We start from the raw sequence: 22005 nt of genomic DNA on the forward strand, positions 1-22005 counted from the left end.
TTTTTGGCAACACCACAATTCATAGCCTTCACTTTCTTCAAAATTTCCTATAATCATCCAATTTTCACAATAATGTGATGGTACTGAAAATACCATGGCTTTGGCTAAGTGCACCTTGAGTATGAAATACCATCCTTGATCTTTAGAATTTTACAGACATCCTTAACAGAAGATCTGTCCAATACACTTGGCTCTATTGGCTAACCTCCCCAAGATTTCTGTGGATGTAAAATGTAGATTTAAGCAAAATGAAATTCCTTAAAACTTTGTTTTACTTTTGCTTGTTTATTTCTACTTATATTATTGGCCTTATTGTGAAGATTTTGGTTTTCTTGATGTTGAGGTGTACTAGTGAAGACTTCATCTGTGTTACTTGAGTGTCAAGTCTCAAAAGACTTGAGAGTCAAGTCTTCCTCATTTTCTGAAAGTCAGTTTGGATGGGATCTGAGAACTCTCTACAATCTCCTTATTCAGGTAACACCTTTCTCCCAGAACTGCATGGGCTACCTTAACCTCATCTTTCAGGAAAGGATATCTTAAGTCCCAAACCTGCTTCAGGCCCTCACCACCATATGAGATTAAGAAGAGATCTTTCCTGTCCGGACCTTGGAGTTATCACATTGTGTCAGCAATGTAAACAAAGACAGTAAGTCACAGAACTTAGCAGAAGCTCTGTGACCAGGATCTTCCCTCAGTATGGCCTCAAGCAAAAAATCTTTCCCTGAAGTTGGTACATGGGATTTGGACTTACATCCTCCTAAACAAGAGATGGACCACAGCATGAGAAACCAGTAGCAGTGTGTGATGTATTGCATTACAGAAATGACTTGTGATCGTAACAAGCAGAAAATGAGAAAAGAATGTTTGACCAAGTAGCCGTGTGTGCAAGGAATGGAGATGCAGCAGGGAAAGGGAAGAGACAAGTCACACGTGCTAGGCGGGGGTGGGAGGGAATGGCAGTGAATATATTGGTTATTTCTATAAGGGAAGTGTCTTTCATCTGCTAGGGAAAAATACTTTTCTGCCAGATATTGTCCTAACACTAAGCATCCAAATGAAGACAGACTAAGAAGAAGGATTGGCCATTCACTTCCAAAATGTAACAGGCCTTCAAAAATCCTATACACAGCAGAGCACGCGTAGAGTAGACTAACAGATATGGCAACTGAAGCTGAGTCCTTAAACTTGGCTATATAAATGAGGGGAAATAGTTGTAAGAAGAAATTAAAAAATTGGTATGTGGAATGTAATAAGTATGAATGCAAGAAAACTAAACATTTTAAAAGAAATTTTAAAGTTAAAAGACATTTTAAAGAAATGGAATGCATAAATATTGACATATTGTTAAGTGTCATAGAGTCATAGACAACTCATAGTGACCCAATGAACAAAAATTCTGAACAGTTGTATAAATTTCAGCATTTCTCAAAGTTCGTAGGGTTAACGGAGGCAAGCTATTTATGGAGGTGGATGCCGCTCCTGCTTCCAAGCTTGTTTTAATCGGGGAGCTCCATCAAACACTGTCCACCATGGGTAACCATTATTGCATTAGACACATCAGTTTCACAGTATTTAGCATCACAGCAACCACTAGTCATCTCTGTACAGCAAATGGACAGACCAGGGCTATATCATTTAGAAGAATGTTTTGCCAAAAACAATTAAAACCAGGCCTGAAAGCAACAGATTAAAATTATCCATCTTTGGCTTGGTAGCATAACTTTCAATCCACTAGGCCAACAGTGCTCTGTTGTTGTTGTTATTGTTGTTGTTGTTAAGTGCCGTCGAGTCATAGACTACTCATAGCGACCTTATGAACAAAAGATCTGAACACTTGTATAGCTTTCATCGTTTCTCCAAGTTCATAGAGTTTCCGGGGATAAGTTATTTGAACTGACATATTAAATACTAGCAAAATGAGATGGAATGGCCTGGGATATTTTGAATCCCATGATCATATGATCTATTATGCTGGAGATGAAAAGGTGAGAAAAAGATGGGGTCACTTTCATAGTTAAAAAGGTCATTTCTAGATCCATCTTAAAATACAATATTTTGAGTGGAAGGATAATATCCACAAACATACAAAGAAGACCTGTTAATACCACTATCTTTCAAATGTGTGTGCCTACAACCTTAAAGAGCCAAAGCGGAAGAAATAGATGATTTTGATCAAGTCTTGCAGTCAGAAATTGATCGAATATGTAACGAAGATGCATTAATAACAATGAGACTGGAATGCAAAAGTTGAGAACCAGACAGAAGGATCAGTAGTCAGAAAACATGGACTTGGTGACAGAAACAAGGCTGAGGATCGAATGATAATCAATGATTCATTAATAGCAAATTATTTTTATAAGAAACGTAAACACAGGCTATACACATGGATCTACCTGATGGGATGCACAGCAAACAGATCAATTACACCTGTGGAAGGAATCATTGAAGAAGTTCAATATCAGCAGTGAAAACTAGGCCAGGTGCTGATTGTGGAACAGATCATCAACTACTCATATGCAAATTCAAATTAAAGCTAAAGAAGGTTAAATCATATCCACAAGAGTTAAAATGTTACCTTGAGTCTATCCCCCATCAATTTAAAAACCAACTGAGGAGTAGGTTTGAGGTCTTGAACACTAATAAATGTATAAAACCATTATTGTAGAAAAAGTATAAGGATCCAAGAGGGATGGGAGAGGTTGGAAGCAGAGGGATAAGGATGTGCAGGGGGAGGGGGAGTTAATCATGGGGTTGTACAATTTGATTGGTGGGGGTATGAGAGAAATTGAAAAAAAACTTCATCTTGAAAGCAATGTATTTGAGTTTTGTAAATAAGACAGTAGAAAAGAAAAAAAAAATAAGTTAAGGAGCTTAATAGAAGGTTTCAAAGTGCAGTTCGGGAAGAGAAGGCAAAATATTACGATGAAATGTATGAGGATCTGGTATCAGAAAAATCAAAACTGTCGAATTCGCTCAGGATTTCCTAAGCTGAAGGAAATAAAGAACAAATTCAAGCCACGAGTTTCAATGCTCCAAAATGCTATGGGCAGAATATTGAATAATTCAGGAAGCATTAAAAGCAGTTGGAAGGAGTATACAGAGTCATTGTACCAAAAAGAATAGACTGATACAGAAGAATTTCAAGAAACAACCCATGGACAAGAGGCAATGACCATGAAGGAGGAAATTCAGTCTGCTCTGAAGGACTTGCAAAAATAAAATTCTAGGAATTGATGGGATAAGAGTCATATTTCAGCAAACAGATGCTGCCCTGGATGTGCTCACCAAGTTGTGCCAAGAAATCTGGAGGACAACTACTTGGCCAACTGACTGGAAGAGATCCATATTTATTCCCATTCCAAAACAAAAGATGATCTGACAGGGTGTGGAAATTATCGAACACCACTAAAATAACACACTAGCAGAAATCCAGCTGAAGATTATCCTGAAATGACTGAAACAATACATTGACAGAGAACTACCAGAAATACAATCTGGGTGTAGAAGAGGTCGTGGTACTAGAGACATTATTGCCAATGTCAGGCGGATCTTGGTAGAAAGCAGAGAGTACCAGAGAATGTGTTTCATTGACTATGCAAAAGCATTTGACTGTGTGTATCATAACAAATTTTGGCTAATCCTGAGGAAAATGGGAATCCTACAAACTTGATTGTGCTTATGCAAAACCTATTCTTGGACCAAGAAGCAGTATTCAGAACAGAGCAATGAAACACTGCATGGTTCAAAATCAGGAAAAGAGTGTGTCAGAGATGCATCCTGTTCCCATAAATTTTCAATCTGTATGCAGAACAGATCATTCAGGAGTCAGGGTTTTATGAGGTGGAATCTTGCATCAAGATTGGAAGGAGACTGGTAAACAACCTATGATATGCAGATGACACAACCTTGCTTGCTGAAACTGAGGAAGGACTGAAGCACTTGCTGCAGAAGGACAAGGACTCTAGTCTTCAATATGGATTGAAGTTCAGTATGAAGAAGACGAAGGTCCTCAAGATTGAGCTAATTGGCAGCACCATGATAGTTGGAGAAGAGATTGAGATGTTGGCAATTACAGCTTCCTCAACTCCACAATCAACACTCAAACACCAGCAGTTGGGAAATCAAAAGACAAATTGCATTGGGAAAATCTGCTGTCGTGGACCTCTCCAAAGTGCTGAAAAGCAACAACGTCAAACTAACAGTGCATGTAATCCAGGCTATGATCTTCTCAATTACTTGGTATGCTTCAAAGAGCTGAACAATGACTAAGGATAACAGAAGAATAGATGCCTTCAAGTAGTGGTGCTGGAGAAGAGTCTTGAACATACCATGGACTGCCAAGAAAACAACTAGGTCTGTCTTGAAGAGGGTGAAACCAAGTCTCTCCGTGGAGGCTAGGATTTTGAAGATCCATCAGACGTACATTGGGCACGTGGCCAGGAGAGACTGGTCCTTGGAGAAGGGCATCATGCTTGGAAAGGTGGAGGGATAGTGCAAGAAAGGAAGACCCTGGTTGAGATGATGGTTGGTTTGTTTTGTTTTGATTTTTATTTTTTGAGATATATATAGTTTTAATAAAACCCCCATGCACAATTAAACTTGATTAAAAGCTTGGAGAATGCTAAAAGAAGTGATGAGTCTAGGAAGCTGCAGAGCAGCAGGTTCAGGTGCGCCGTTTCCTGCAGTCAGCAAATGCTGTGGAAGGAATAGGCAGACATGACTTCACTTCAGCATTGGAGAAGCAAAGAAATTGTCTTGTTGTCCTAGGTTCGTGGCTCCCAAATCTGGGAGTGTTCTTGCTGAGGGTGGAGTAGTCTCTCTGTGACAGGGAACTAGATGAAGGAGTCTTGAGGAGCTGATGCTCGAGAGTGGTCACAGGCCCCAGTTAACTCACTTTGATAACTGGTGTCCGTGGTGTTGAAAAGGCATTTGAGTTTCAATGACATGCATGGGGTCAATGTTCTCTTGCTCTACCATCGTGAACTGACTCCAGTATTCCGGTGGCAGTGAAAGCAGATGCTCTACCAGCTTGGGTTGACGCTCAATGTCCTGTAACATTGTCACTGGATCTGGGTTGGGCACAGCATGAGCAATATTGTAGGCCCGAAGATTTTTTCTAGATTTGCAACATCCATCTTTGGGCTCTGAGCCACTCTCTGCAGGGGGATCATGAGAAAAGCTAATCTGTCCCCATTGGCTCGGGGTAGTTCACCCACTGCCTGGTACATGGCAGCAATGCTGTTGTCCTCATCTGTGATTTCTGCTGCTTCCATGAAAGTCTTATTTAGCCGAAAGGTCAGAAGAGACTCTTTAAGGTTTCAAAGGAAGTCTTCCAAAAGGCTACAAATAGCATGGGTGTCATCCATTTTGCTGAGAAAGGGTACAGTTTTCGCAAGAAGGAATTTCTCTTTCAGCTTTTACTGTACAGTCACAGCCTGAGATCCTATATAGGCCTGTTTCTGTCAGTCCTCTCTGCTCAATCTCATTTACACAGTGGACAACAATGGAGGGGATCGTCGGAGAAGTCCGGAACACAAAATCTGCCAGCATTCCCTCTCTGATCTTGACAGGTGTTCCTGTCAGGGTGGGAATGCAGGAAAAAGGACAACGGTCCCGACATTCTGGATGAAAGACCATAAAAGAGTGTTGGCACTTCAAGGACAGCTTGTAAAATTTTATCCACTTTCCACATGGAACAAAAGATTATGGTTTAATAACTGTCTTGGAGACAAAGCCATGCAAACACATCCCTCCATTACTGTGAGGCGTGCCAGCACTATGTGGCTCAGGTTTGGATTCCAGCTGCCTGCTGCTTGGGTGATCCAAGGTTATAAAGTACCTGTTTTCCTTCGGCTTCTGGCCCACTATGGAACAGTCTCAATCATGGACACGGCCTCAATAGGCCCACCATCATTGGCAACAGTTACTGTAGTTTATAGATTCATTCCCCTGGTCTACTGAGGAGCCCATAGGACAAGTTTTCTTTACAGGCCCAGGTGGACCATCAGTAAACTGTCGGCAACTGGAGCACGTCTTTTGTCTCTTCTTCAGTCTCAAAGTCTTTACCAAAGAAGAATCCCAATCCAGTGATTCATCGGTCTTGTCAAAGCTGAAATCTGATAATATGGAGCCAGATTCATCAATGGTAGAGAGTCTTTGTTCCCAGCTCTGCCATTGGATGGTTGGCCCCTGCTGAGAAAATCCAGAGCTGAATTTTGCTCTTCACTTAGTTGAATACTGCCAGCTGTGTCACACATGAACATTTCTCAAATCAGCTGAATCTGTCATTCCAGCTATTCGCAGTCAGCTTCAGCTCGCTGTCTCAATCAGATAGGTGTAGGGTATCTGGGGCGATGAGGGTTGATGTGTCAGAATTCATGAGACTGGCTCAGGACAGGGAAGGTTTTAGAGCTGCTGTCCACAGAGCTGTTATCCATTACAGGTGACTCAACAACAGATAAAAACAAAAACATACTATATTGGTTGTTTTTGTGGTTATTTTTTTTTTTCGTGGTGGTGGTGTTTTGCTTGTTTGTTTTAATTTAAACCTCATGTTTAGAATCAACAAGACTTTGGGGAGTGCCTTTGTATTTGTCATTTGTTATTATAATTTGGAGGGACATTTTTCTAAGTGGTACAGCATTTTTCTGTCAATATGTTATACTGAGATAACCTGGTGTTGCTTTGATGATTGAGCCATTGGGGTGTCAAATGTCATAATGGTTATGCATGCTGGACTGTGTTTGGTGGAGCTCCCAGTTTAAGACAGGTTTGGAAGCAGGAATGGCAGCCACTTCCTAAACAATGCCTCTGGGAACTCGAGGAACTTCGATAAATGACAATAGTTACAGAAAAGCTTCAGCCCTTTTGTTCATTGGGTCACTGTGAATTGTGCTCAACTTGACGGCAATCAACAACAGCAACATGTATTATAAGTTGTTAATGAACTTGCTAGAATTATAATGTTTTATTCATTTTCTTTCATATGGTAAACATACTCACATTATCTGCTCAGTATATGTATCAAAAAGTATGGTAAAAGGTTATCATACTTGCACACAATTTTCCTGATTTTATACTATGTAGCATCTCATTTTTCAGCTGAACTATAACTCTTATTATGTGTACAAACCTAATATGAGTGCAATGAAATCTTAAGGACTTCTGTTCTTCACAATTTATCCGGAATTTGTTATCACACATACAGTTGAATATTTCATACACTCTTCTAATCTAAACTTTTAAACTAGGTCCTCTTAATCCACTACTTACTTGTTTCTCATTACTAGAAAGAAGATACAAGAGTTGAATGAAAACTACACAAAGTATGCGTAAGTTGCACCAAGTCTTCTCATTCTAGCATGTGGATTTAATTATTATACTCTTATTTTGTTGTTATTAATTTTTTATATACTCATCAAAATATCTCTGAATTTTTTTGAAAGGTTCATTTAATAGGAATAATCAAGGGTTTGTTGCTTTTTTTTTTCTGGATACACAATTTAAAAAAAACAAAACAAAGAAACTCCAAACAACAACAACAACAACAAAACACCCACCCCCAAACACATACACACACACGCACAAGCGTGCAAACCAAGTCACTTGTCATTAATCTGATTGGGTCTTGGTAACCACCTCAACATCAGAGTAGAACTATGTTCCATAGATTTTCTAGTGGGTGCCTTTTCAGAAGCCGATTTACAGGGTTTTTTTATATTATAAAATACAGATATGGAAAAACCATCACTGTGGCTTTGTTATGGCTTATGCCAAAACATGGGCAATAGAGTAGCATGTGGACTCCCAACTTTTAAAGAATCTATCACCCTGATAGAGACAATTCAATTGAAAAAAAATTTTTAAATGAGAGGGAAAAACTCTATTTTGGAAAGTCGAATATTTGAAAGAGATATATTATTCCAAAAATAAAATCCTTGTAATATGGAGAAAATAATTGAATTTGAGAGTTTATAGGTGCGAATGGACCAGAAATCAAAGGTGGTAGATTATTCTGATGTAATATAGTAAATTGCAGAGGGTAAAGGCTTAGGCTTATATCCTAGCTAGAACAATTTTTAATGCTTTATTTGATTTATCTACATTACCATTTCTTATGTCTCATAAAATATAGATAATAGCATCCATTATAAATAAGGGGTTTTTTTTCCTTAAGTTGAAAGAGACCAAATAAAAAAATTGGTAGAATAATTCACTTTGATCCACAACTAATGCAAAGTAGTAATAGTTTAGAATATAATCTCTTATATATTAAATTGTGGCACCTTGAAAAATATGCTGAAATCCTAATTCATAGTACATGAGAATCTTATCTGGTTTGCAAATAGTTTTCACAGATGTTATCAGTCAACATGAGGTCATAATGAAATACTATATTCCCTAATCTCATGTTACTGACACATTTAAAAGAGAGGCATCGCAGGAAGAGACATAGAGGGAGAACAAAGACGGCATGAAGATGGAGGCATAATTACAACTAAGTAAGGAGCAGGAAGAACTGATGGCTGTGTTTAGAAGCTAGGCGAGACAATCTCTCCCAGAGAACCCTCAGAAAGAATCAGCATGGCTGTCACCGTAATTTAGGATTTCGAGCATTAAGAAAAACAAACAAACAAACAAAATGATAATTACTGCTGAGCCAATACTATGATAGCTGGAGGAAATGTGGAAATTGTCAATGATTTCATTTTCTTGGATCTGTGATCATAATCCTTGGCACCAGCAATCAGGAGATTAGGAGATGTATATAGTATATGTATATAGTATTATTATAATGCTATTGAAGACTGTGACAGTGATGTGCCAATCGTGGTAATGGGCACCCATGGTGGACAGTGTTGGCTGGAGCTTCCCGACTAAATCAAGCCTGGAAGCAGGAGCGGCATCCACTTCCAAAATGGCTTGCCTCCGGAAACTCTACGTACAAACAGTGCTCACGCTATGAGTCATCTACGACTTGACGGCATTAAACAACAACAACAACATATAGTATTCAGCAAGTCAGTTATTACGGATCTCGCCAACATACTAGAGAGCAATGATGTCAGATCACAGACTAAGATGTGCCTGATTCAGACCATGGTCTTTTCAGTCACTTGTTATGCATCTGAGAAATGGGCAATGAATAAGGATGACAGAAGAGTTTTGAGTTGTGATATTGGATGTTCTGAATATCGTACGTGCTGTTAAAAGAATGAAGAACAAAAAATGAGTGTCTTGCAAAAGGTACAGCCAGAGTGCTCCTCGGAGGCAAGAATAATGAAGCTTCTTCTCTCATACTTTGGACATGTGGGTAGAAGAAGCTATTACTTGGAAAGGGGTATTATGCTTGCGAAGGTGGTGGGTCAGCAAAAGAGAGGAAATTCCCAATGAGATAGATTGAAATAGTAACTGAAGGAATAAGCTCAAGGGTATCAAAGATGGTGTGGGTGGCAGAGACTAAGACAGGATTCAGGTCTGCTTTCCAAGGTTGCTAAGAATTGTACTCGACTCAACAACACATAACAATAACCTTCAAGTCTCTAATTTGACCCATGTATGTTATTATATATCACTCCGTTTGTAGTTCTTTGCTAAGACAATACGAGGAAACTCATACAACATTCATGTTTATGGGAAATGGCTAGTTGATGGTGGCCTAGTGGTAAGAAACAGTGCTGCGATCCTTAAGGCATGGAGCTCAAATCCTCCAGCTGCTCCCCTGCAGAAGGATGGACAACCTCCTGTCAGGTGACTGCCTGTAAAAAGCCACTGCAGAGTAAATATGGGTCAGTTCTGAGTATACAGTGCATAACAACAATACCGGTAAGAAGCTGTGCTGTGAATCCAAAGGTGTGCAGTTAAAATCCATCAGCCTGCTCCACAGGAGAAAAATGGGCAATCTCCTCTAGTATGATTTACTGCCTCTGAAAACCCACTAGAGGGGCAGCTATGGGTCAGTTCTGACTCAACCACACACAACAGCAATAACGGTTGCAATAGGCTTGAAGTCCAAATTTAGGGAACAAATTTTGTTCTTGTTTTTGTTGTTGTAGGTCATTGAGTTGACACGGACTCATAGAGACTCTAGAAAGGTGAGATCGAAACCTTGCATTGTCCTATGTTCTTCTTCTCATTTGTACTGCAGCCAGAGCTGCAGATCGTTACTGTAGTCTCTGTGTCAAAATACTTTGATTCAGTGACTGGGGTAACGAGGGTGGTTGTGTCGGAGACATGAGATTGGCACAGGATAGAGCAGGGCTCAGAGCTGTTGGACATAGGGTCACTATGAGGCGCAAGAGACTGGACAGAACTTTACAACAGCAACGACTAACCAAAGTATGATGTTCTCTTACAAAAAATTGCTCCTTCCTGATAGTCAGTTCAAAGTACGTGAGACGTAGTTATGCGAAGTTTGCTTCTAAGGATCACTCTGACTGCAATTGTTCCAATACAGGGGGTTTGGGGTTAGATTTGCTGAAAAAAAAAATGCCCTCAAACTCATTGCCTTGTGGTTGGGACCCTCATATAACTAATCCTCCAGCATTTTCAGGAGAAGTAAATCCCACTGGAGGAGATTGTTTGTCTTTTCCCACAGAATCACTTGTGGATCCAAACTGTCAGAGAGGTGCTGCCTTGAGTGAGGATAACAATTCTGAATGAACTATGCCCCCAGAGCAACAGTAAATTTCTTCTCCAAGAATACAGTTCAAAGCTGTTAAGGCTTCTTATGTCTTTTTATTATTATTATTCATCGTGCAACATTCATATGCATCTGAAGCAAGAGCAACACCCACGTGCTGGCACTAATTGATGTCTTTGAATTTTGATGTTGGAGAAAGGTACTAGATATCCTATAGTCTGCCAGAAGAACGAACAAGTCTTTCTTGAAGAAGCACAATCAAGATACTTATTAAAGACAGGGATAGTGCACAGACTTTGGCCTTGCTACCAGGTGGAGACAATAAATGGAAGAAGACATTATGCTTGAACACGTGGCCTGTTAGTGAAAGAGAAAGAGACTGAATGACGCAGGGAGGGAGTAGAACAAGAAAATTGAGCATTTTGAGGATTATGAAGACGGGGTAGGTTAGGGCAAGTTTAAAATCTCTAGTTCATATGGGTATAGAATCAAAACTGACGTAGTAGACTTTAAAACGTTAACTCAAGGTAATGCTTTGGGAATGAAAAAATAGGAATATTATTGACAATTTCAGAGTCTCAAGATCAGCACAAATGGGGCTACCCAATTTTGTTCTATAAATCATAAATGTTATTAAAATACAAAATTACAACACTCGTGAAATGCTTAAAGTTTTGCAGAGAATGATTAAATAAATGTCTGGATTTGCATAAGAAGAAGTTATTATCAACAAAGTTCACATGGTTAGAGATGCACACACTCTAACATGTGTTTCAATTCCAGAGATTGGTACTGACACATATCTGACCCTCCACTGTATTTTCAGAGGCAGGAGAAACATAAGAGACTAACCATTCTTATTCTGCAAAGTTGCTGGTGGATTTGAACTCTGTGCCCTAAAGTTGGCAACAGAACTACTTAAGATTAAGCCACCAAAATTCCTATAATTATACAAGTGAGAAATTACAGCTCTTGTGAATGTTTAGTATTTTACAGAGAATAATAAAGTTTGTATTTTCACGGGAAGAAATGATTATCACCAACGTTTCTAAGTTACTACACATCCAATATCATCAAGAAATCACACTTTTAAAATAAAAATGGGGAAATGCAGAGTTTGTGCCAAGGACACTCTCTGGGATAAAAAAAAAAAGAACACCTTTTTTTAACCTATCTATTTTGGTGTTTCTACATCATCACAGTATGATTAGCACCCCAGGTTATATTTATTTAATCTGTTGAAAGTCAGAAGAAGCACAACTCTATCTGGCAGTGCTGTGATGAATAATATTCCTAATGGGGTTATAAATTGAAACTAATTGGTTTATGTGATTGTTATTAAGTTCAATTTAAGTTAGTTAATGGAATTTTGTTTGGCAAGGGAATACAGTTGATTTTTGATGATGATATTTTCACTTTTGGGCTCAGTTGTCGTGTCACTCAATTAAATTCAAGAATAACTTTAACTGATAGTCTTAGTCTGTATGCTTTTGTACAAGGGTTAATTTTAGAGGAAATACAGCAAGAAAATGTAGGAGACTCCTAATTTAGGGTATTTTTCCCAGATCCAAAGTATTTTCACATCCAATCTTCATTTTGAGCAGCCTCCATGTAACACAAAGACATTTATATCAGTGTAACAGTTCAGTGGAGTCTAAATTTATAGCAGAGTTGCCTAAATGGATTCTAGTGCCACCTAATGAAGAAATAAATTGCCTTTCATGAAAACCAGATTTGGCAGGAATGCCAGAAAACCTAGTTAAACAGACAAAATACAACTTAGATATTCTTCTACACCATTTACTATTCTTCAAGTATGATTGTTCCTTAATTGGCCTCTAAAACATTGCCTGGGTGAAATTTGAAATCAATATTTACATAAGTGGACACACATTGATAATATGTTTAATCTAGGTATCATGAAATCCTCTCAAGTTTTCCATTTGATAAATGAATAACATTTCAGCAAAGAACAAAAACACCACCACTTATACTTAACAAATTTATGAATCATAAATTATCCCAGGGTATAAAGGGGAACTGAAAAAAAATCAGAATGGCACTTCAACTCATTTCTTACCTTTTGCCATTTCAAGTTTAGCTCACCACTCTCCAGACACTTTAAGTGTGAAGAAAGAAATAAAAATGATGGGGAGAAAGTCCATTTTTTAGTTCAAATTTGGATTAAGTCCCTCTTCCAAAATTAGACTATCCTAAAGAACCCAAGAGTTGTAATACTGGAGAGGAGTACTGACTATCTCCCGAACTACTAAAAGAACATACACGTCTGTCTTGGAGGACATGCAACTGAGGTCCTGCTGTCAGGAGGGGCGAGTTTATAGATAAAGACGTCATGCTTCTAAAGGTGAAAGGTCGAGAAAGAGAAGAACACCCTCACAAAGATGAATTGACACAGAAAATGGAATAGTGAATTTCAGCATATCAGATATGGCAAGAATAACATGGGACAGAGCCAGACTCCTATCTGTTTTTCCTAGCATCACTATAAGCCATACTGGATCCAATGGCACTAACAACTTCAACAAACGCAAAATTGTACCAGCTGGAATGCAGAAGTCTACTTTTGATTGAATTGATATGAGATTATGGGTGAGAGACAATGAGGATGGCACAGGCTAGGGCAAGTTTTACATTTGTTGCTCATATAAGGGAGCTCTTTGAGCCTAGTGGCAAAAGCGGTGGTGCAATCCCAAAGGCACACAGTTTGAGGCCACCAGCCGCTCTGCAGGAGAAGGATGGGCAATTTCCTCCTGTGTGATTAATTGCCTCTGAAGACTCACTGGAGGGTCAGCTGAGGGTTGATTTTGACTCTATGGTGCACAGCAAATAAAAATAGAATCACTATGAGTTCTGCTCAGCTCTAGGGCATTTAATAAAAATGTGTGATTTCTTTTCAACTTGTGGATTTGTTAGGTATGAGGAATATAATTCATCGTTAAAGTTCAAAATAAGAGTGAAGATCGTCTATGTATAACCATAGTAATGCTTTCCACAGGGTTCAGGATCTTGCCATCATTCGGGAATTATAATTTACATGTAAGGCATTCTGAAAGCCAGAACTAATAATCATTTGGGTAATAACATTGAAAGGTTTCTCTTTTTTGCATCCTTCAACTGCTGTTTACCATAACTTAGCACAATATTCATCTCGCATAGGTTTTAATGATGGAGAAAATATCCAAATAAGGTAATAAGGACATTAGTCCTGATTGTTCAAATGCCTTGGTTAACATACTTTTTCATATATGGAGTAAAAGGGAAAATCAAGTTTCCTGATGCTACTATCAGTGTAAAGAGGAGAAACATGGTAATATTTACTCAGTTCATACACTATGCCACCATAGATTTTTTTTTATTCATACTTTAACTATTTAATGTTGGTTTGTTTTTTTTTTTAATCTTGAGCACTACTTGGTATTCTTCCTATGCAAGTGAAAGAAAATGAGTGATCCCAGAAAGAAACCTCTATGGCCAGTATTGTACTATCAATTATTATTTCTGAGATTTTCAAGTCACTATGCTTTCAGTGGATATCGGACAAAAGAACTCCATTTTCATTCAAAGCCAAACAAAACAAATTTTAAAAAACCACATCCTTTGACTGGATTTCCACTCACAGTGACCCTCCATGAAGTTTCCAAGGCTGGGAATCTTTAATGGGGGAATACTGTCTATTTTTCTCCCACAGTGGTTTCAAATCACTTACGACATTGGGCATGTCGGTTAGCACAGCCAAGGTGCAATGAATCATAAAATCAGAGCTTCTCGCTCGCTTCAGAGTGGATTAATACACAGAAAAAGATCAATATAGCTTGCATACAACTGTGAAATAAAGTTTATACACACTGTTGTTAATAAAGCATGATCATACACTGTTGTATACAGCTTGCATAAAACAGTGAAATAAAAGCAAGAGTCAAAAAGAAAGAGATAAAGAAAGGCAGGAAGAGAGAGAAACAAGGAGGAAGGAAGAAAGGCAAGGGGGGAAGAGGTTGGGAGGAGAGACAGTGAGGAGGAGGGAGGGGAAGAGAGAAAGGGAAAGAGGGAGAGAGAAGAAGAGATGGAGAGAGGGAGGGAGACAGAGAAGGAGAAATAGGGAAAGAGAGAAAGGGAGGAAGGGAGGGAGGGAGGGAGGGAAGCAGGAAGGGTGAGAGAGAGAAAAGCAAACTAAGAAAAAAGTAAAGACTAATAGGCAGAATACTAAAATACTTAAAAAGAGTTCTACGTGTGATCATGGAGCTTTTTATTATCTTAGTGACTTAATGATTTTAACCTTTAGCTTTAGAAACAGCTCTGCAGAGTTAAAATACCTCCAGTGTCAGGTTCTATGCTTTATAATTAAAATATTTTTTTTTCCTACTGTTGTGAAAAAATAAGTTTTTCCAGCAAAACAACCTCATCTTACAAAGTTCAGCTTTCCAGCAGGCTGACATTAGTAAAAGCAGATTAGAGGTGTGAATTTCCTCCATTTATGTTAACAAGGTGCTAAATGAGGAGACCAATTATAGCTACCCCTGAATGTCAGCCTTGTGTCACCTGAATATCCAGTGAATGAGTTGGATCAGGATATTGCCCTTGTTTTATGGTATTTATAAGATTCGCACTTGAAACGTTGGATTCCTGAAGTGTGCGCTGCGGATTCTTCAGAGTATTGAGGAATTTTGTGGGTTTGTTATAAATGTCCCGGTGCTTTCCGAGCACCTGGCAATAAATTCCAGTCCCGTTTGACTTCCCATTTCTTCTGAAGCAGGGTTATTAAATATGAAATATTGCATGCTGAAATCCACATAAAACAGCCTAATTAGAAATCAGAGGAAGTGCAGGAAAGAGTGCATGTGGGAAGGAAGGGATCAGAGGGGTCTAAGAAAAGGGATCTGTAATTACAAAAACACAGGGTACATAACCCCATCTGTTTGTTCATCTCCCTTGGCTGCAACAAGTTCTTTTGACTGGCTTCCTTATGTTTTGTTTTAGCTAACTGCTCCTAGAAACCCATCAGAGGCCCACAGTGGTTTAGTTCCAACTCCATGGTACACAACAACAACAACAACAGCACTCTTCATTCTGATTGTTCATTTCTCCCCTTGGTAAATTTTTCATTGTTAAAATAGTTTCACAACCACGAATTAGTTGGGAAAGATGTTTGTTTTGATTTATTTTAGTTTAGGGGTTTTTGTTGTTATCTCTTTCTTCTATGTATCGGTCCAATTTTTTTTTTCTTACTTTTATCATCATGAATGTCCTATCACCATTTAAGAATTTTTAGAATTTTGCTCAAATCCACTTTCTGAAATGATGTTTGATTTACGTCCTTTGCATGTACTATCCCTTGTACTTACAACAATGCTTCCCAAGGCGTGCTACTCACAAGGGATCTCACCTGATAAAGAAAATATGTATCATTGATCTTCAAAGTAGAAAGAAGCTTTTACAGGAAATAAATCTACTGTTGTTATGGTTGTTCGGTGCTGTCAAGTCAAGTACAACACTTAAGTGACTGGAAGAACAACATATTTGTACCCTGTCCCATCCCATGCCATCCTTATCTCCTCTGACAGACTTAACACATTGCTACAGTCACTATGTCATTCCATCTCATTGAGAACCTTCCTCTCTTCCCACTAATCTAATGATTAGCTGTTGGGGTTTTTTTTTCCCCACAAAGTCATTTTATATTTTTTAGAAATTTTTATTTAAGTGAAAGTTCACCCATGATACAGTGTTAAAAGAAAATTATAAATTGTGACACTTAGCTATTTGCATAAATAACTTGAATATTATGATTATTTAAATAGACTTTATGTAATCATGTATCTCGTAACATAAACTATTCTAGTTTCTACACGTGTACTCTTGAAGCTAAATGTGACAATGATCTCAAAGTGGCGCAAAGCTTTTCACCTGGTTGTACAGAAAGTCACCAACAGCCACAGCTTGGCTGATGTCAACAAGTAAAAAGTAAATACTTTTTAAAATCCATTTCTTATTCTATGTTTTGTTTTTATTACATTAATTCTAGTGTTAACAATGTAGTTTCACTTTTCTCACTTCCTCCTTTTAACTCTGTTGTTGTTTAATGCCGTCGAGTCGTAGACGACTCATAGCGACCCTATGAACGAACAGCCATAGTGTATTTTTTGCCTTGTGTATTTGTCAACAAATAGAATTTTGCCTTGTGTATTTGTCAACAAATAGAATACATTTGAGCTTTTTAATCTAAGCATCCTTCTTTGAAACAATAGCTTCTGCCTCTAGATGAGACGAAGGATTAGTTTTCTCAGTGTGTATTAAGTATATTGGATTAGTAATGATGTTGTGTGAGATTTCTCTGAAAACGTCTTGCCTCATCCTATGAACTCTGTAACCAGAGCTCCTAAAAGGAATTAAAGGACGTTAGATTGTAGGGAGGAAGCAGGAAATGTTAGTTTACATTGGGAATAATGTGATAAAATCACTGTGTAGATGAATGGTTGAATTAAAAAATAATTTTTTTTCTTACCTGTTACCATCAAGTCGGTTCTCTTAGTACCTTTCTGTACAACTATGTGAAAAGTCGTACAGCTTGGCCCCATCTTCAGGATTACTGCCATATTTTTACTGTCATATATAACTCCAGGCATACTTGTACAGAAATTAGAAGAGTTTCTTTTTCCAGGAACATGATTAGATAAAGGATATTTAAATAATCATATGTTTGGATTTTTCTTTTCGCACCAAATTAAGTACACACATAATTCTTAGAGTGAAGTAAAAACATCCATTGATTGTTCCATCTCTCTAAGGAGGGCCATCTTGAATACATTAAAGTAATTATTTGATCACACATTTCCTAATTGACAAAAAAATGTTAATAGTATCTTCAAAATCCCTTATTCCCTATATGCCAGTAGAGCTTGCAAAGAACAGATGCCAAAGACAGCTTGGAAACTTCCAAAAGGGTTGGAAACAGCAATTACTGTTAGTCCCTCTATTTGCAGCCGCCATAGTTGGCATCCCAAGCAGCCACATGTACTTGCCAAGGGCTCAGGTGGCAATCTGAAGGGACCACTTACAGAACCTTGGAGAGGTTTTTATTTCCTTCAAACTCCAAGACAAAAATGACAGAGTATATGAATATTTAAACTCCAACTGGGGAAATCTCAAGAAAATGTTATCATTAGCTAATTAACATGATTTCCAGTAGTAGATAGAGAGGGCACAGGCAAAAAATGATTCCAGAAAAATTATTCACATAGTGACCACTTTCTTCTAATATGCCTTTCCCCCCCCCCCAAGCATTGAAAACGTATTTATCTTATTTTATAAATTTTATACTGGTTTACTATAAAGTTCATATACATTGTTCTTCACATCATATCTTCTTTCCCTTTTCCTTTACTCATCCCTCCCGCTACCCATCAAATTGTGTGACCCTATGATTAAGCCTCCCCCGTTAGATCTTCATACTCATTCTACAATAATGGTTTTATACAGTATTTGTCTTTATGAGACTGAGTTAATTTACTTAGCATAAAGATTTGGACTGTTTCCATGTTCTTGTGATGGTGAATAACACTAATACGGGTATGCAAGTCTCCATTTGTGCCTCAGTTTTCATTTTCTCATGGTATATTCCAAGCAACGGAATAGTTGGGTCATATGGAATTCCTATGTTGGTCTTTTTCAGGAAACGCCAAACTGCTTTCCCGAGTGGTTGATTTTTGTGTATGAAGTGAGATGTGCATTCTGTTTCAGCTTTCTACAGTCTTATTGGATATTTCCTCTTCCTTAAAAAAGCCAAGGTGAGGGAAATGGTCTTGAAAAGTTATTGCTGGTGTTACTGTTATTGTTGTTTGTTGTTGTTATGTGCCGTCAAGTTGCTTGCGACTCATAGAGACCATATGTACAACAGCCCTAAACTCTGCTCTGTCCTGTGCCAATTGCACGGTCTCTGACACACCTATCCAGATAACCCCCATCAATGAATTAATCCACCTCATAGAGGGCCTTCCCCTCCTGCGCTGTCCCTCCACCCTACCAAGCATGATATCCCTCTCCAAGGACCAGTGTCTCCTTACAACAACAAAAGCATGTCAGACGGAGCCTCAGAATCCTTGCCTCCAAGGAGCCACCTGGTTTAACCCTCTCCAGGATGAATTTGTTTGTTTTCCTAGCAGTCCATGGTACCCTCAATACTCTTCTCCAGCACCACAGCTCAAAGGCATCAATTCTCCTTCTCCTTGGTCATTGTCTAACTCTCTGATGCATAACAAGTGATTGCAAAGACCATGGCCTGTATCAGTACACCTTAGTCTCAAGAAACACCATTGCTCTTCAGTACTTTGGAGAGGTTATTGTTATTAGGTGCCATTAAGTCAATCTTCACAAGACTGTTTCTAGTTTTCTGATATTTAGATAATCCTTTCTTGAGTAGGAACTGTGCTTCCAACTTTAAAACATTTACTCAATCTAATAGTGTTTCTCTGGTGGTCTAGTGGAAAAGGTTGCACGCAATCCCAAAGGATCACAGTTAGAGGCCACCAGCTATTCAGTGGGAAAAGAATGGGCAATCTTCTTCTGTGAGATTAACTGCCTCTGAAAACCCACTGGAGGGCCAGCTATGAGTCACTTCTGACTCTACGGTACTCAACAACAACAACAGTAATGTTTCAGACTGTTTTGTCCGTGTTATTGTAAAGTGTCACTGAAATCATTACACTCAAAGAATCCCTATGAACAAGAGTTCTGAATCTCATCCTATCCTGGCCCATCTTCACTGATAAGCTCATAAGCTTCAGGCAATTATTAAAATCACTGTGTCCGTTCATCTTTTTCTTGCCTTCCACCCTGTATGATGTCTCTTTTCAAGGACTGGCTCATTCTGGCAAAATACCCTAAGTATGTCTCGTGGAAAGTTTCACTATCATGTACTCTACAGAGCACATTGGTTGTACTTCTTCCAAGAGAGATTTCCTAATATCTGTCAGTCTGTGAGCTACTAAAAAAATACTCTTCTTCAACATGAAAACTTAAATCTTATGTCCCATATTCTAAAACTTGGCCTTAGCAAACTTTTAATCTTGTCTTTACTTTCATCACTATTCTCTTTGCTGAAATCATGCTAATTTAAGCAGTAATCTTAAACTCTTTCACACAGAATTATTTATCATTCCTTCACTGAGTAATGTGTGAAGCAGTTGAATTCTGCATGGTAGGTACTCTTAATTTTATTGAAAGTCAGTCGTAAACTGTTGGATCAGTTTGGTTTTCTTTTTCATTAACAATCATGTGTAAGTTGATTGGTCGCCTGGATTTAGTTGACAATCAGATGTGGTGTGAAAACCTCTTGTTTAAGTCAACAGGACCTGGTGGGCAGGTGTTTAAAAGTTGGTTGGGCCCAAGGGCCTTCTGTTGACTGTATTTGGAAAGAACATTGTTCTAAGTGGTATAGCACTTGTCTGTCAGTTTGTTGTACCGAGATAAATTGAGGTTGCAGTGATACTTAATACTGTGCCACTGGTGTGTCAAACACAATAATGGTTACTCAGAGTAGACAGGGATTGGTAAAACATGAATTAAAGTCGGATTGGCATCTACTTCTTTCTTTTTTAACTCTAGTTTATTTACAAATTTGAATACATTGTTTTTCAGAAGAGATTCTTACAATTTCCCTCACCTCCCCATCAAATTGTAAAACCCCGTAATTTATAGCCCTTCCCCTGCACATCCTCATCCCTCTGCTTTCCACCCATCCTTGACACCTTGGATTCTTAGACTCATTTTACAATAATGGTTTTATACAATATTTTTTTTCCTTAAGGGATTGAGTTAGTTCATTCAGCATAATGCTCTTCTGTCCCTCCAAGTTAGGTAATAATTTTACAAAATCATTGCTCCTGCATGCTGCATACTATTCCATTGTCTAAATGTACCATAATTTCTCAATCCATTCGTTTGTGGTTGGATATCTGGGCTATTTCCATGTTTTTGCGATGGTGAATAATACTGCAATGAACATTGTTGTACAAGTATTCATTTGTGCCTCAGTTCTAATCTTCTTAGGGTATATTTCAAGCAGAGGAATAGCTGCGTTATATGTAATTTGCACAGATAAAGATTTTTTATTACTTTTTTTACACTAATTTATTTACAAATTTCAAATACGTTGATTTCAAGGACACATTCTTCCAATTTTCCTTACTCCCTCACCCATCAACTTGTACAATTCTATGATTAATCACACACACACACACACACACACACACACACACACACACACCCCGCACATCTCATCTCTCTACTTCCACTCTCCCTCATCTGCCTTGGATCCTTATACTATTTCTACAATAATGGTTTTATACAATATTTGTCTTCGTGGGACTGAGTTCACTCAGCATAATGTTCTCCAGTCCCACCCACGTTAGGTAACCATTTACAAAATCATTACTCCTGCATGCTGCATAGTATTTCATTGTGTGAATGTACCATAATTTCACAATCCATTTGTTTGTGGTTGGACAAGAAAAAGACTGATAACCCAATTACAAAGTGGGAAAAAGACATGGAAAGAATTTTCACAGAGGAAGATGTTTGAATGGCAAACAGACATATGAATAAATGCTCAAAATCACTGACAATAAGGGAGATTCAAATCAAAACCACAATGAGGTATCATCTCACTCCAGTAACAGTGGCAAAGTTTAACAGGGCAACAAATAATAAATGTTGGAGAGGTTGTGATTAGAAAGGAGCTCTTATACATTGTTGGTGGGATTGTAAAATGATATAACCATTCTAGAAGGCAGTTTGGAACTTCCTCAAAAAAAGCAGGACGTTGAAACAAAAAAATTCACCTCTTAAACAACAGGTCTTTGGAAACTCTATGAATATTAGAAAAATGATGATAGTTTTAGAATAGGGTTCAGATCTTTTGTTCTTAGGGTTGTTGTAAGTCATGATCAACTTGATGGCACTTAAGCTTCAATGGTGACTCTCATTTTTAAATCTGACTATGCCAATACAATAACAAAAATATTTTCACATTTAAATTTTAAATCAATAGTATTGCATACCTCAAAGTCACTGTTATTTAACCTGTTCTGACTATCAAGTTTGGCATAGGACTATTCCACCATATTTCCAAGACTGCAAATCTTTACAAATGCAGAGTGCATCATCTTTCTCCCAAAAGTTGCTAGTGGCTTTGAAAGATTTCTCTTTTGATTGACAGCTAAACATTAACCACTACATCATCAGGGCTTCTTATAATACTACATCTAATCGCGATGGGAAAGTCTGCTGTTAGGGACCTCTCTAAGATACTCAGGAGCAACAGTGTCTCTCTGGAGACTAAGGTGCGCCTG

At 38.2% G+C, this 22005-nt stretch overlaps 1 pseudogene; it reads right to left on the minus strand.

The window, feature by feature from the left end:
• Window positions 1-4722: 4722 nt before the first annotated feature.
• Window positions 4723-22005, minus strand: part of LOC102854901 — a 33305-nt pseudogene continuing 16022 nt past the window's right edge.

This window comes from Elephantulus edwardii, unplaced genomic scaffold (assembly GCF_000299155.1).
Source record: "Elephantulus edwardii isolate Elephantulus edwardi_28Jun2011 unplaced genomic scaffold, EleEdw1.0 scaffold00035, whole genome shotgun sequence".
Taxonomy (NCBI): Eukaryota; Metazoa; Chordata; class Mammalia; order Macroscelidea; family Macroscelididae; genus Elephantulus; species Elephantulus edwardii.